A 16,619-nucleotide genomic window follows, 5' to 3' on the forward strand; every position below is an offset into this window, starting at 1 on the left:
AAAAAAAAAAAAGAAAAAAGAAAAAAGAAAAAAAAAGGCAAATAAAAGAAGTATTGGTTAGGATAGATATGTAGTTATATTCTCTTAATGAATAGAGTGATTTGTTCTACTGGTATTTGTAAATAGGATATCATTTCCACATCTTGTACAGCAATTAACCACTAGGAAGAATGTATGCAATGTGTTAATTATTGAAACTGTCCTACCAATTTGATTTGAACTGTCTCATTGCTATTTGTTTATCAATAAAAAAATAAATAAATAAAGAAACTTAAAAAAAAGAGAAGTATTAATTCTCTATTCACAGGGAGTTGAGATGGAGAGGGGACAAAGAGGAAGAATATCCCCTTCTTTGAAGAAGAGTTTCCAAGAAGCTAAAAATAGAATGAGTTTCTGAGAGCACAGCAAGTCAAAATGGCATTCGTCTCTTTTGGGGCAAAGTGGGTGATTGAACACCAGAACCTGGGCTTGAAAACTGAACTTGAGGCCCCTCTGGGCAACAGCCAGGTCTGTACTTCTCTTTCTCTGCACCTCAACCACCCACAGCAAAGACACACAATTTAATACCTGCTTGGCTGTCCCAGGAGTGGCTCAGTGGGAAAGATAAAGCACTTCGGCATCAGCAGACCAGCAAACATCTGGCTGCATCTTGAGGCCAGAATACAGGAAAAAGGAGAGAGGCTGGGTGGCTGTCCTCTCCAGATGTGTGGGGGCTCGGGGGCTCGGAGTCCTTCTGCCTGCCCAGGGCTTTTTTGCTCTTAGCAGTGGCAGCACAGGTGGGTGAGGTGCCCTGTGCCCACCCCTCCCATTGAGGTACAGCCGGCAGGGTCTGAGTGACTGTGGCTTTGTCTCTGCCCTTGAGTCCTCAGAGTGAGAGGCAGAAACCCTAATAGACCCAGTCTGCCTAGAGGTACAGTCCATGGGAACTCAGAGGAGGCTGGAAGTGTCTTGGGAGGTCCCATCTTCTTTGGGATTGGGAAGGGGAATCAGTTTTCAGTGTATAAAAATGAATCCCTGGGGCCAGGGAGATAGCGCAGTAGAATAAATGCTTGTCTGGCAAGTGCAAGGGCCTGAGTTCAATCCCTAGTTCAAAAAAAAAAAAAAAAAGAATGCCTGAAGTCAGTGAGGGTGAAAATCTTTTAGAAATTCCTGTTTTTCTTTTCTCTTTACCAAAAAACTTTGTCGAGGAGATGTTGGCCACAGGGTCCAAAGTGCAGGGAGGGCAAAGTATGGGAGGGCGCTGGCACTGGATGGTCAGACTTCTCAGATGAACGTTTTTGTCACTGCTGTGGCAGGCAGCGGGAGCAGAGACAGGACAAAGCACAAGACGGGTGGGGCCCGGGTGCAGCTGGCATTAATGCAGGAAGTTCCAGAAGAGAAATCTCGAGAGGCGTGAAAGGAGAGCTGCAGGAGACGCAGACCCGGGGTGGCTGCTGTAGAGGAAGCAGCAAGAAGCTTCCACCAGGAGGAGGAAACGGAAAAGCAGCCTCAGCCGAGGGCCCCCCTCCTTTGCCTGTTGCCCCCCGCTGGGCTCTGACATGAAAAGCCCAGGAGAGCCCGGCCACTTCCCCTCAATGCTTTTGGACATAGAGAGAGCTGAACCTTGCTCACTGCTGACCAGAGTAGCCGGGGAAGCCTAGAGCAGCTTCCGTTCACTCGGAGCCTGAGGAGTCCTCAACCACACTGCTTGCCTCGGTGCCCGAGGCAGCGGCCAGGAACCACTGAGCAGCTCCTGGAGGCTGAGGAGCCCAGAGTAGATGCCCTGCTCGACTCCGGGCAGGGGCAGAGGCTGCTCTTTTCTCCCATGTCAGGCTGGCACTGCTTTTGGAGGAAGCCTCCATGTGGTCGGGCAGAAGGACCTGGAAGGGGTCACGGGGACCTAGTCTGGGAAGTGGCATCTCCATTCTCGGGGACCCTGCTCTCCCTATTCTCCTTTGCCGTGGCCCCAAAGCCCCTGACAAGGGGCCTTCCCAGGCCCTGGGCCCCATCCTACGTGGGACTGTGCAGGGGCTATCTCTTCAGGCTGTCCTCCATAGGAATTTTAGAATTACTTTTTCTAGGCCTATGAAACATTTTTCATTTTAATACAGGTTGCATTCATTTTATAGGTGAATTTTGGTGACATAGCCACTTAAACAGTATTAATTTGGTGATCCATGAACAAAGTGTTTCCATTTTGTAATATATTTTCTTTCTTCACTGCTTATAAGTTTTCACAATAAGATTTACCTTGGTTAGGTTGACGCCTAGGGTTTTTTTTTTTTTTTTTTAAAGCTATTGTGAATGTAATGGTTTTCCTTATTGCTTTCTCACCTAGTTCATTATTGATGACCAGGGAAGCTACTGAGTTTTGTGGGTGTTCTGATTTTGTATCCTACCATTTTGCTGAACTTGTTTGTAAGATTTAAGTCTTCTCTTGGAGATTTAGGATCTTCTATATAAAAAATATGTCTGCAAGTAGCAATATTTGATTTCTTCTATTTCTACCTCTATGCCTTTTGTTTCTTTCTCTTGCACAATTGCCCTGGCTAACATTTCAAGTACAATACTGCTCCAAAGCAATGAGAATTGGCATCTTTATTTCACTTCTGATTTGAGAGGAAATGCCTTCAACTTTTATCCTACTCAGTATAATATTGGCAGTGGTTCGTTATGTATAGCTCTCACCAATTTGAGGAAAGATCCTTCTATCCCTATTTTTGTCAGGCCTTTTTTGTTACCATGAAAGAGTGTTGGATTTTGTTGAAGGCTTTTTTCTGAGTTAATTAATTTATTTATTGGTGGAACCAGGGATTGAACTTAGGCTCTACTGAGCTATCTCCCCAGCCCTGTTTTTTTCCCCCTGAATTTATTGAGATGACCATGCAACTTTTAATTCTTAATTTTATTTATGTGGTATATTACTTTTATGTGGCTTTGTGTGGCTCACTGATTCACATACAATGAAGTATGCTTGCATCTTCGCAAAGACTTGCCTTTCCATTGGCATGCCTTCTTTTATTTAGGTGGGGCATTCTTCAAGAACGGTGTCCTGTGTATCGCTGGCATCTCTGATGTGATTAAATAAAGAGTATAACTTCCCTCTTCATTGCCTACTACTTTCTTACAGAACTAAATCCAGATTCTTTTCTGAAATATAGCACCTCTAATTTTATCCCTGAGCCCCAGCCCAACTGGACTCATGTGTTTACTCTCAGATTACCTAACACCTCATGTTATTTCCCAATCCCAAGTATTTGGCCACATTCAGTAATCTGCATGAATATGTTTTGCATCTGTTTGAGTCAGTTAGGAATTTCTCTGCCAATCAATAACAAAAGAGCAACTAACAGTTGCCTAGGCAAATAGAGAGGTTCATAGGTTGGTATTTCCAAGGTCATTGTAGTGGCCCGATAATACTAATAAGGACCCAGGCCTTTTCTATCTTTGAACTTGCTTGTTACTCCATCATGCCAGGAGCCATTGAAATTTCAGGCAGCACATCTATTTTCCATGCAAGAAGAACAATAAAGGATATTCAATATGCCCACTGAACTTCTCTTTATTAAGAATAAGCCCAGGGCTAGCGAGATAGCTCAGCAGACTAAGTGCCTGCTTAGACAAGCGCAAGGACTGTGGTTGGATATCTGACACCACATGCCCTGTCAGCTCTGCCCCCTGTGTCAGCCTCTGTGGGCTGACCTGTCCATAGAATCCATGCGTGGTGGCACACACCTGTAATCCTAGCTCTTGGGAGGTGGAAAACAGGAGGATCACTATGAGTACGAGCTGCATAGTGAGACCCTGTAATAACCAAATACACTAAAAACACTCAAACAAAAACAACAACAAAAAATGAATCAGCCCCTTTCCAGAAGCCTCACCCAACAGATTTCTATTTGCATCTCAATGGCCAAACTACAGTTTACCACATAGTCACCTGAGTTTGAAAATGGCTGGGGGAGAGACTACTGTGAGCAGGGTCTGCCATAGTCTGCTGGGCCAATGTTTTCTCATTTTCCTGAGACTCAGCTCAAGTGATATATAGTAGAAATTAACATATGCATATTTCCTTTCATCATTCCATGAATATTTATTGAGCATTTTATACATAATACTAGTTACTGCTGTGATGCTGGGGATGCAGGAACGAACAAGAGTCTTCCTTTGTGCAAATTGAGCCAATACTTTTGCATCTAATAACTTATCTTACAAAGTACTCCTCAAAGGCAAAAATAAACATCTAAGAAATAATTAAAATAAGAAAGCAACTTCACTTTTCTTCTTCTGGTTCCAGGCTCTTGGCAGCTGCAGTTTATAGTGCAGTTATGGCTAAGTCCAAGAACCACACCATGCACAACCAGTCTCAAAAATAGCACAGAAATGACATCGAGAAACCTCTGTCACAAAGATATGAATCTCTGAAAGGGGTAGATCTCAAGTTCCTTAGGAACATGCATTTTACCAAGAAGCACAACAAGAAGGGCTTCAAGAAGACACAACCTAACAGTGCCAAGGCCATGAGTGCACCAGCCGAGGCTATCAAGGCCCTCATTAACCCCGAGGAGGTCAAGCCCAAGATCATCCCAAAGGGAGTAAACCACAGGCTCGCTTGACTTGCCTATATTGCCCACCCCAAGCTTTGGAAGTGTATCTGTGCCCACATTGCCAAGGATTGCAGGCCTTGCCAGCGAAAAGCCCAAGCTCCAGCCAAGGCCCAGGCTCCAGCTTCTGCTCCAGCCCAGGCTCCCAAAGGTACCCAGACCCTTGTGAAGGCTCCACAGTAAAAACCTCTTATCTGTTGATATCAAAGCAGAAGGACTGGTGTGACCCCTGGGGTGCCATCTGTGGGGGGCTGGTGTCCTCCTGTGCTCTTTGTACAAATAAACCTGAGGCAGGATTAAAAGAAAAAAGCAACTTCAACATGTGATTTATTAATTGCACCATAAATATAACTACTCAACTAATGCATTTATTTTAATATATGATTTCTAGGATATGATATCAATAGCATAAAGATGAAAAGCAAAACTAAATAAATAGGATTATACCAAACATAAAAGCTTTTAGAGATCAACAGATACACTCAATAGAGTGATAAGACAATCTATAGAAATGGAAGAAAATATTTGCAAACTCTACATTTAATAAGGGGCTATATCTATAGCATGAACGAACCCTTGTAACTGAAAAAATAGAAATGAAACTGATTTAATACATAAGCAAAGGATCTGCATAGATATTTCCTCATTTACATACAAACTGCTAATAAGTATGTAAAACGATGTTCAACTTTACTAATTATTAGTGGAATAAAAATCAAAGCCACAAGAAGTTATATTATACTATCAAGATAGTCACTTTTAAAAAAAAGCAAAACACAAGTCTTTGTAAAAATATAGATAAATCAAGTCCTTTGTCTACTGTTGGCAGAATTATAAAAGTATAGCAGCTATAGAAAACTGTATTTGAAAATTTCCTTTAAAATTTGGGAAATTCCTCCATTACTGTGGGAAACTGGATGTATTATGCCTGCAGACAACTAAATCCAAAGATGCTTAAGCCCCTTGTATAAAATGATACAATAGTTGCACACCATCTATATGCAGCATTTGTGTGCTTCAAATCCTGTCTAGACAGGCAATACAATGTGAACGCAGTGCAATTGGTATTATCCCCAATATTTCAGAAAAGATGAAAAGAAAAAAAAAATCTGTGCATGCTCATTGCAGAGAGAAGCCTCCCAGGCCTCACTACATAGTGTACAAACTAGACTCAAACTGCTCAAGCTCCGCAGCTCTGCACAGCGGAAGGGGCCGCAGTGAGCCACAGCTCAGCACTTCCTTAATGTAGATTCAGCACAGCACTCAGCACGCAGCACATTCAAGTTCTGTGGCTTTGAACTTTCTTGGTCTTTTTTTCAAATCATTTCTACATTTTATTGAATCCATGGGTGTAGAATATACTTCTATGGTGATCGAATTGTATTTCCCAGAGAATTAAAGTAAGTCTTTGAAGAGGTATTTACATACACATAGACAAACCACTACTCACTATACACGTCAACAACACATCAATTGCCATTAATGAATGAACGGATTGTCTAATTGAGATATTGTTAAGGTTTAAAATCTGGAATGATCCTCCAAAGACTCCCTGTTGCAGGCATTGGCCTCAGGGGCAGCATTACCGGGAGATGGCAGAAACTTTAGGAGGTGAAGCCTTGTAGAAGGAAATAGGATCTAAGATATCTTTCTATAAATTCATAGATACAGATGTTGATATCAATATTGATACATATCTTTTTTCTTCTTTCCCTTTCCAGCTGGCAAGAAGTGAGAAGATCTGCCCCACCGTACCCTCTCATCGCCAACCTCTGCCTCTGCCTCACCACGGGCTTGCAGCAGTGGAACCAAGCAGCAGGAACTGAAACTGCGAACCAAAATAAATCTTTCCTCCTTTCCCTCACATATTTTTTCACAGTAATGGAAAGTTCACTACCACAGTATGTTATGCATCCTTTAAAATAAATGAATCTCCAAATATATCCTAGAACATAGATAAACATTGAAAACATCAAGTTTATATTTATGTATGGAGCTGGTAAATGTACCTAACACATATGTTTTTCCTCCCTCCCATCCTTTCCTATTTTTCCCAGCTCTTGGTCTCTTTCCCATTACAAATGCATACTGCTGATAGTGGCACTACCATCTTGCATTCCCCTCAGCAGTGTGTAAATTCCTATTTCTCCACATTCTTGCCAGTGTTTACCTTTTGTTTGATAATAGACATCTTGGCATGTGTGTTTCTAGTTTTAATTTGCATCCACTTGATGAATAGTAACTTAATTTTTCATGTACCCATTAGCTTGTATATATTTTGTCTTTGCATGTGTCTGTTAAAGGCCTCTTTTCATTTTAAATTATTTGCTGTTTTGTTGCAGATTTGTATATCTTGGACATCATCTTCTTATCATAGATATAATTTGCTAATGCTTCCTCCCATTCTAGAAAATTTTTGCCAGCTATTTTTCAGACAGAGGATTTATATCTAGAATATATAAAGAAGTAAAAAAATCAGATTCCCCAAGCAAAAGGCCAAGTCAAAAATTGGGCAACTGAGAGGAATGGACTTTTTCAGAAGTACAGATGACCAATAAATACATGAAAAAAATGCTCCCTATCTGCCAGGTTTTGTAGGCTTGGAAAGCAAATCTTGAGTCAGGAGTCATTGTGCATCTGAGTATGAAGGACTAGAGGGGTTTTGTGGGGACAGAGAACTTTTGGTGATGTCTGAGGTGGAAACCCCAGAAGGGAGGACACAGAGATGAAGCCGAGATGGAGTGTTGGAGTAAGGGCTCATTCGTAGAAGCTGACAAAGCACTGGGTGTCAGGCAAACTGCTTCAAACCGTCTTTCCCCCAAGTTAATTGAGGTGATTGAATCTGGGGACAGAGACAAAGAGGTCTGAAGTTAACTGTAGTCAAAGCACAGCTGAGAGACTGTCCTCACCCCAAGCAGGGAGTTAAGCAGTCCACAAGCAGGGGCATGTTCTGCAGCTTCCTGCAAATGACTAAGGTGAAAAGGAACTGTGCAGACACTGGCTGTGCAGTAGGGCTGCTGTGTGTATGAGTGTATGTGCGTTTTCTTGCTTCTGTGTCTGTTCTGGGTGCTCTCTTTAGTTTCTTGCTTCTGCATCAATGATTTAAATTTTTTGTTTTTCAAATTTCCCCCTCATTCTCCACACATCCTATTTCTCAATCGTACTTCTTTTATCTCTTTTTATTCATCTTCTACATTCTGTTTTGTTTGGTCTTTCTCATTTTATCTGTCTGCCCCCCTTCCCTTATTTCTTCTGTACATGTCATATGACATACACATGTCAGATACCTCGTATATGTATAAAGAGAATAAGAATAAACCAGTTCTTTAACCTGAATGCTGATATTTATGGTCATGTTGAGGCAAAATGTAGTAGAATTGTGCTTAGAAGATTCATAAAAAAAATGAACAGCTTCACTCAATGTCTATACCCCTCTCTCTCCCTTCTAACAAATTGAAATCTGGTCATTTGAAGGAAAATGGATGGAACTGGAGGATGTCATATCAGTTGAAATTAGTCAGATCCAGACTCAAGCATGGTCTTACATATTCTCTCTCATGTATAGAAGAAAAGATGTTAACAAGAAAATAAAGTAGTAATGACTAGGGACAGAAAGGGTGTTGGTAGGTGGTAAGGGAGGAAGCATGACTGAAAGTGACCACATCACATTGTGTACTTACATGTAGCTATTACCCTGACTCACTAACACATGCTATAATATATTAATAAAACACGTTTCAAAAAGTTAAAGTCCCATCTAAAACAGGAGATTATTTCTATATCAGACTGAAGATTAGGAAAAACCCAGAATTTATTAATAAGCCTAGGTTACAGCTCGTAAGTGTCTGGCTGGCGTCCAAACATGCTTCCCCATCCTCACAGATCAGAAGCATGTCTGGCCTTGTTCTTTGTTTCATCTCTGCTTCAATATCTTCTTGGTTTCCATGGCAACCACAATGGAATGCACAGTTGTTGATTCAAGAAGGCGCGGGATTCTTCTTTGTAATTAGTTCCATTTTACTCTTATCACTTTTAAGTTTACAACATCTTAACAAGGGTGAGGAAGGAGTGAAGGAGTCAAGCATATCAGGCACATCATGTAGAGTTGACTCTGCCACAGTATTTCTTATCTCTAAGGTGGCTTAAGGGCTAGGCTAGAGCTTCATTTGCCAGGATAAAAATTAACCCAGTTGACAGAGCTGCCATCTCCTACATTTCCCCTTCTATGACATATTTTTCTTTCTAAGTAATATAAAGTCTGTCATAAGATGGTGGCCTGACCTCCACCTGGCATGCAGTGCTATCCTTAACATCATCACATTGGCTTATTGGACGCTGTATGCAGCTTTTCCTTGCAACTTTTGGTTAACACCAGGTCTCCGGGCTCAAAAGAGTGTACAGGGCTATGAAGATGGTGATGTTCTAATACACTTTGTTGTAGTCCTGTCAAAGTCCTTTGACAGCTGCTACTGCAGTGCCCAGAGCCCCGATTTCTTGTAGTCCCTCCAACACTGGCACCAAGGGTGGTGGCCTGCTGAAAAGGATTTCAAAGGGAGTGAGCTCATCCTGGCATGGGGTACAATATGACTGCAGCAGGGCCATTTAAAGCATAGGCACCCAATTTGCACCTGTGTCTTGGCACAGTTTGGACAGAGAATTTTTTAAGGTGTGGTTTTGTCTCTCCACTTGACCCAAATTTTGGGGCTAGTAGGCAGTATATAACTTCCATTTTAGGCCCCAAAACAGTGGAGAGGCTCTGAGCCACTCTACCCACAAAAGCAGGTCCATTATCTGAACCTATCGTTATGAGGAGCCCATACCAGGGAATGATCGGTTCTGCCAATGCTCTCACCACCTCTCCGCAGGTCTCAGTCCGGGTTAGCGTGGCTTCTACCCATCCTGAGTAGGTGCAAACAAGTACCAACAATACTTTCTGTTTCCAACTGTAGATTTGATCTTGGTGAAATCCACCTTGATGTCTTTGAAAGGGAGGGTTGCCCATAGGCAGATGCCTGTTTCATGCTGTGGGTGAGAAACTTGGTTATTATGAGCCCAAGTCACACATTTACTGGCCTCTGAGGCACACAGCGTTCCAAGTCTGGATATGTAAAAGTAGCAGTCAAGCAGTTCTGCCCTAGCTGTCTTGCCCAGGAAGGTTTTATCATGTAGCTCTTGAATCACAAAATGTCCCATGTATTCAGGTAGGAACACTCTTCCTCCTGTCAGAATTTACCGTTCATTTCTTTCTGATGTCTGGGTGTCCTGGCTTTCCCCGTTACTACCTCCCATACTCTACTGGCTATGTGAGGATTGATCATTCCCTTGGACAGTCAGCCTACTCCAAAAGAGGGCCATTTTCATTTACATAGCATGGTGAGCTTTCCTTTTGTCATTTTCACCCCATATTCACCCTTAAATTTATCAATGTTCCAGATCACAAGAAGTAAAAATCTGAGGCTAATATAGTTTGACACTGTGACAATGACTCTAACGAGTGAAACAATTGAGCAGGCTCTGAATTTTTCCAGCTTTCCAAATAGACTGTTCAAAGTGGCAAGAGGATCAGGAGCAGGACAATTACAACTCCTCTAGCCCAGACTGTGGATTCAATTGTAATCTCAGGGTGTGGGTGCATGAGGGGATGCAGGCACATGGAGGAAACACAAAACGAGCAGCTCAGACAAACAAACAGACACCAATATCTCAGGAAGAAATTTGATGCTCTCCAAACTTTCCTTTACCAATTTACACTTTAGGTTGGTTTAAATCCAATTTAAACTTTAGACTGGTTTAAATCCAATTTAAATTTTAGACTGGTTTAAATCCAATTTAAACTTTAGACTGCCTTAAATCAAAACAAATGCAGAAGAGTCCTCTGACTGCAAAAACAACCAACCTCTCACAGACAAACATCTGGAAGAGAACACAGTCCCTCTCACAGCTCTTTTGCCTGAGAAAACTAACAGGCAACCAACCTCACAGGAACTCTCATTTGGGAGAATTGATAACAAATTGCTCTCTATGTCTGGGAGGTAGGGCCCCCAAACCAGTCTCAGTAGAGATCAAAAGAAGAACAAAAGCCAATTAGGTCTTACCTGGTCAGAGAGCGTGACTCTGTTTGTTCCTTTTGTGACCATGGCTTCCAACCCTCAGTCACTTCTGGGTGTCTAACTGAACTCAGCTATAGTACCAAAGCTGCCCAGAAGTGGCTTGTAGAAATGGAGGCCAGGGACCCCTCAGCACAAGTCTTGCCCATGAAAATCTCACTGGTGCCTCCACATGAAATGGAGAGATTATTTCCACATCAGACTGAAAACTGGAAAAAGCAGAATTTATTAATAAAGCCAGGCATTGAACCCTTCCTGGGCTACAGATCTTAAAGGTCTGGCTGGCATCCGAATGTGCTCCTCCAATCCTTACAGATCAGAAACATGTCCAGCCTTATTCTTTGTTTCATCTCTGCTTGAATAGCTTCCTGGTTTCCATGGCAACCACAATGGAATGTGTAGTTGTTGACTTAAGAAGCCATGGGATTCTTCTTTGTAATTAGTTCCATTTTCCTCTTATCTCTTATGTTTACAAATCCTAACAAACGTGGGGAAGGAGTGAAAGAGTGAGGCATCTCAGGCAGGATCGTGCATAGTTGGCTTTCTCTTAGTAGATCTGATCTCCCTAAGGTGGATTAAAGGCTAAAGTCGAGTTTATTTTGCTAGGATAAAATTAACTCCAGATGAGAGCCGCTATCCCCTGCACATCAAAAGATGACTGGAGAAACAAAATCTGATATATACCAACAGTAAGATAGTAGTCAGCCATAAAAAGGGATAAAACTCAAACAATGATGAAGTATTAGTATCTAGAATATATTTCCAAAAATGTAATAATATAACGAACAGGACAAGACAGTAAAAAAATGAGGAAAGGCTACAGAAGAGCAGTTCACAAATGAAGGAAACATACAATAATCCCTCTCTATTCCACAGTTCAACTTTTGTGGACTCATTGTTTCACAGGTTTTCAAAAAATACTAATATAAATTATTTGTTGTGGATTTCTCTCTATATAGAAGGATTTTGCAGTACAGGACTGATACATGTTTATATGTGTAGTATTTATGGTTTCAATTTTTGCCTAAAAATTTTAAGATATACAAAATATATTAAAAATGGGAGCCAGGGTGATGGCTTGGTGGAACAAAATATATTAAAAATGTTAATTCTAACAGTAAAAGAATATTAAATTGCAATAAAGTACACTGTTTACAGTACATATTTCTTTAGTGGATGAATATACACTGTACACAGTATACATATGTTGTTAAAATTACATAGGTTTATGAGTTTAGAAAATGATTAAGAACGTTAAAAGTTTTTAAAGTGTATGAATTACTGCCATACTGTCTCTCAAGTAAATGTTTGTTTAAAAAAAATGGTAATAAATGAAAACAAGAGACAAGAAAAAAAATGCCATAGTACTGTCCTGCTACAATGCTATATATGGTTAGATTTCTAAACTATATAAAAATATGTAATTGTTTATTCCTTTTTTAAAAATATTTTTTATTAAAAATTTTTTTCTTCATATTTTGTGGGGACTTAAATGTTAACATATCAATACTTGATGGAAAATACCTGTTCCTTGTCATATCTCAGATGTTTGATATTCAGACATAGTGAAGTTAAGCTCAACTGCCTAGGATGTAAGGTAATAACAGTAAGTTTCTCTACTGGAGGGTTAACAACCTAAGCTTGCAGACAAAAAATTAGAGAAAAAGAAGGGCTGCAAGGACAGCCAACATTTTGGCTCTAGCCTTTCAAGGTCAGTGAAGACTCAGGACACAGGAGAACCTGTACTGTAAGATTATGTAACTCAGTTGTTACATGATTTTCTTATCAAGGAGATTATGGGGCCACAGAGGAAAGTAATTGATGATGTAGAGTGTGCCTAAGGAAAGTCACATGGAGAGAAAACATTTTCTTAGGCTTTCACAGAGAGAAAATTGGTCAAGAAATGGCTGTGACTCATCCATATGGCTGACAATGACAAAGTATCTACAAACTGTGGTACAGATTTTCAAGATAAATCCTGAGGGGATTTGACTGACATTTTGACAGACACAAAAGCTACATTTCTTGTTATATAGGTCCTGCTTTATCTTGATCTTAACCATCCAGCAGAAAAGTATAAAAATGAAGTATAAAAAGTAAAACCATATTAATATGCTGAGCTGTAAAAGGCTCAAGTCAACAACTTCTGACATTGCCAGTCTTACAGAAAACCCACTACTATTATGAACTACTGAACTATATCGGAATATTTTGCTGAATTCATGCATCTACAATATTTACATGACAATGGAATACCCTTCTCTGACAAAACTAAACAAAAAAAGGGGATACAAATGAACGACTATTTTGTATCTGTATATTCAAAATAGTTAGGATAGATATACAGCTACATTCTCTTAATTTGATGAATAGAAAGATTTGTTCTAAGGGTGTTTGTGGACAGAATATCATGTCTGCATCTTGTATAGTGAATAATCACTAAGACAACAATATGCAATGTATTAATTATTGAAACTGTCCTACTAATCAGTTTTATTAACTTTTATTTTACATTTATTTCATTTCTACCTTATAATTTCTCTTTTTTCTATTTTCATGGCTTTATTATGATTTTTTGTAGATTGCACATTGTAAATAAATTCTTTACAAACTTAAATGAATATAACAATAAAAATTGTCCACAATAAAAATGAAGAAGAATTTACAAATCAGTCATATAATAGTTCACTGTGTCAAAATCAAGAAACTTATATTCATATAACTAGAATTCTCAAAGTAGAAAGAGTAGGAGATAAATATTTAAAGATTCAATATTTCTGAGTTTAGTTGAACTTATAACACCACATTTTTCAAGATAAATGAAACTTTTGCACAAGAAATTTGAATTAAATCATACCCAGATACACATAAATGAAATTGTCCAAAACTTATTGTAAAGAAAAAAATCATTAAAGCATATACATAAAAAAATTAGCTATGGAAGAACAAAATTAAACAGCATCTTATTCCACATTAGAAAGAGAAAACAAACAAACAAAAAAAAGACCATGTGTAAGAAACTAGAATAATTAAAGGACTGAAAGAAAGGAGAAAAACAGATTTGTCTTCTTTGAATTTTATACTTAGCAAACATACCTTTGAAAACTAAAAGTAAAATATTTTCCAGTTATGCAAATTTGAAATATTCTAACACCTCCAGACATAGCATATAGGAAATAGCAAAGAACATAATTCAGAAGGCAAAAGAAGTTACTGTATGCTCCTAGATGAAGAATAAAGAGCTCTCAAAATGACAGTTATACAGGACTATGTAAAATATATTAGATGAACCCATTTAAAAGGTCATTAAAGATTTCTATGAAACAGTATCAATTATGTTGGGTTATACACATATTTTTTCATATGTATATATGTGTGTGTATAAAAGATAGGGAAGAAGTAATAAAAAATCAATAGAAAATGGAAATACACTTTTTAAAGTTTCTAATACTAGGAGAAAATATCATACCATGTCTTTTAAATAGATTGTAAGTTAAATATACAGTATAAATCTTAAAAAAATTAAGATTAAGCAATATTCAGAAAATTACATACTAATTAAGAATTAAATGTTTTAAAACAATTGAACTAAGAAAAAGTTTTCATGATAGCAAAGAAGTACTAAGAATGAAACATAAGATAAATACTGGAATGACAAATAAATGACCAGCACTTCTAACAGTTTGGGGATAGGATATCGCACAAAGTTCTAGTGTGTCATGGACAAGGATAATGTCCATAACACTTACTGGTGTCCAGGTGTCACTTGTGTGACTGAGCTACTGCTATTTCCTTGATATCCACCCTGTAGACCTGGATAGAATCATGCCCCATAGGGTGCAGGAGAAGTCCATTTGTAGAGCATGCTGGTGGAAGTATCTTGCTACTGTATATAAAAGAATAACTGAAAGACTGCTTTTGTATACCTCTTATTCTCCTACATTTAATTGTTTGCCCTATTTGGTGGGTTCTTTCCATTCTCGTTCATGGAGTTGTGGTCATTTTTCTTCCTCTCTAGAACATCTTTCAGTAGTCTGTGTAGGTTTGGATTTGCCATCAGGAAATTCTTTTTTTTTTTTTTTTATATATACTGAGTTTATTTCACATGTATATTTGTCTCCCTACCATCTCCTCTCTGACCACCACCACTACTACTATGTCTTATCATAACATTCCATACATACTTAAAACCAAGTAAAGGGTGGAGTTCCATCTTTAAAAACTAAAAAAAAAAAAGAATTTCCTGGAGCTTTCTCTTCAGTTTCTTCATCATCAAAATCATCATCATCATCATCATCCTCATCATCCTCATCCTCGTCCTCATCGTCCTCGTTGTCTTCATCAGCAGTGAGTTTTACTTTTTTCTGTGGAAGCTTGCTGCCACCTCCAGGGGCAGATCACTTTCCAGATATACTTAGGAGTTTTACATCTTCTTCCTCTTCCTCTTCCGACTCTGCATCTTCTTCCACAGCTACTAAATGCTGTCCACTAATATGCACAGGCTCTGAGCCACACTTCAACCTTAAGACAACAGGTGGTGTAATTTCAAAGCCCCCAAGGGAAACCGTTGGCTGTACAGACATTTTCAAAGTTGCCAGTGTTACTTTAATTGGACTGCCTTCATAATTCATAGCCTCTGCCTCAACAATGTGCAATTCATCCTTTGCACCAGCCCCTAAACTGACCGTTCTTAATGACAACTGGTGCTCATTTTCATCGTTATCCACCTTAAAGTGGTAATCTTTGTCGGCCTTTAGTTCACAACAGAAGAGATAATTCTGGGGCCTCAGGGGGCTCATGTCCATATCCATCGAATCTTCCATGGAGTGGTGGCGCGCACTTAGGTGGGAGAGAACGCGGACGGAAGTGAATGACTACTGCTCCACAGAACAGACATGCAGGACGGAATCACGCCAGGCAGGAAATTCTTAAGTTGTTCTTTGTCATGGAAGTATTTCACTTCTCCATTATACTTGAAAAAGAGTTTTGCAGGATATATCAGTCCTGGTTAGCATTTGTTTTCTTGCAAGATTTGAAGTACTTTGCTCCACGCTCTTCTTGCCTTAGTGGTTTGTGAAGAGAAATCTGCTGTTATCCTGATGGGTTTTCCTTTAAATGTGATCTTTTTCTTTAGTGGCTCTTAGAATACTGTTTCTATGCTGAATTTCTGGGATCTTGATTATTACATGTCTGGGTGTGGTTTTAATTGGGTTGATGTTCTTTGGAGTTCTATATGCTTCAGTTACTGAATGTCAGATAGTTTTCCCATATTTGGGAAGTTTTCTGCTATTACTTTCATCCATATTCTTTTTATATCATTTATATTGAATCCTTCCTTCTTATTGATGCCTATTAGTTTCACATTGTTCATCTTTGCATCATCTTGCAGGTATTGAATTATTTTTTCCTGCATGCTAGCTGTTTTTAAGAGATCGTTTCTTACTTTTTCACTAGCTGCAATGGTGTCTTTAAGGTCTGAAAGTCTATTTTCACTTTCATTCAAAGAGTTTTGCCAGCTTGTGTTTGAGGTTTTAAATTCCTGTATATCATTTTGGATCTCCTTCATGCATTCTATTTCTTTCCTATATTGCTTATTCAAGGATTCCATCATTTTTATATTCTGCTATATTTTCTTTATCAGTGTCTTCTTTGGAAACACTTAGTATTTCTTTCGCTATAGTTATCATTTCTTTTTTTTTTTACTTCAGAAATTATTTCTGATCTGATTTCTTCTATACCTTTCTGCAGTTGTTTCTTTACTTAAGATGCTATTATTTCAGAGATTTCAGGTGTGTGATTTCCAATTTCTTCTATGCTAGTGTCTTCAGCATTTGTTCTGGATGGGCTTGGGGCCTGAGACTGCATTTTGTTCCTTCCCTTTGTCATTTTCTACAGCATTGTCTTCTGACTGTTGGTGTAGAGCTTAGAC

General features: G+C 39.1%; 1 pseudogene; it reads right to left on the reverse strand.

Moving 5' to 3' along the window:
- Positions 1-8,898: 8,898 nt before the first annotated feature.
- Positions 8,899-15,590, reverse strand: LOC101571847 (annotated as a pseudogene).
- Positions 15,591-16,619: the final 1,029 nt, after the last annotated feature.

Source organism: Octodon degus, unplaced genomic scaffold, assembly GCF_000260255.1.
Source record: "Octodon degus isolate 3935 unplaced genomic scaffold, OctDeg1.0 scaffold00288, whole genome shotgun sequence".
Classification (NCBI taxonomy): Eukaryota; Metazoa; Chordata; class Mammalia; order Rodentia; family Octodontidae; genus Octodon; species Octodon degus.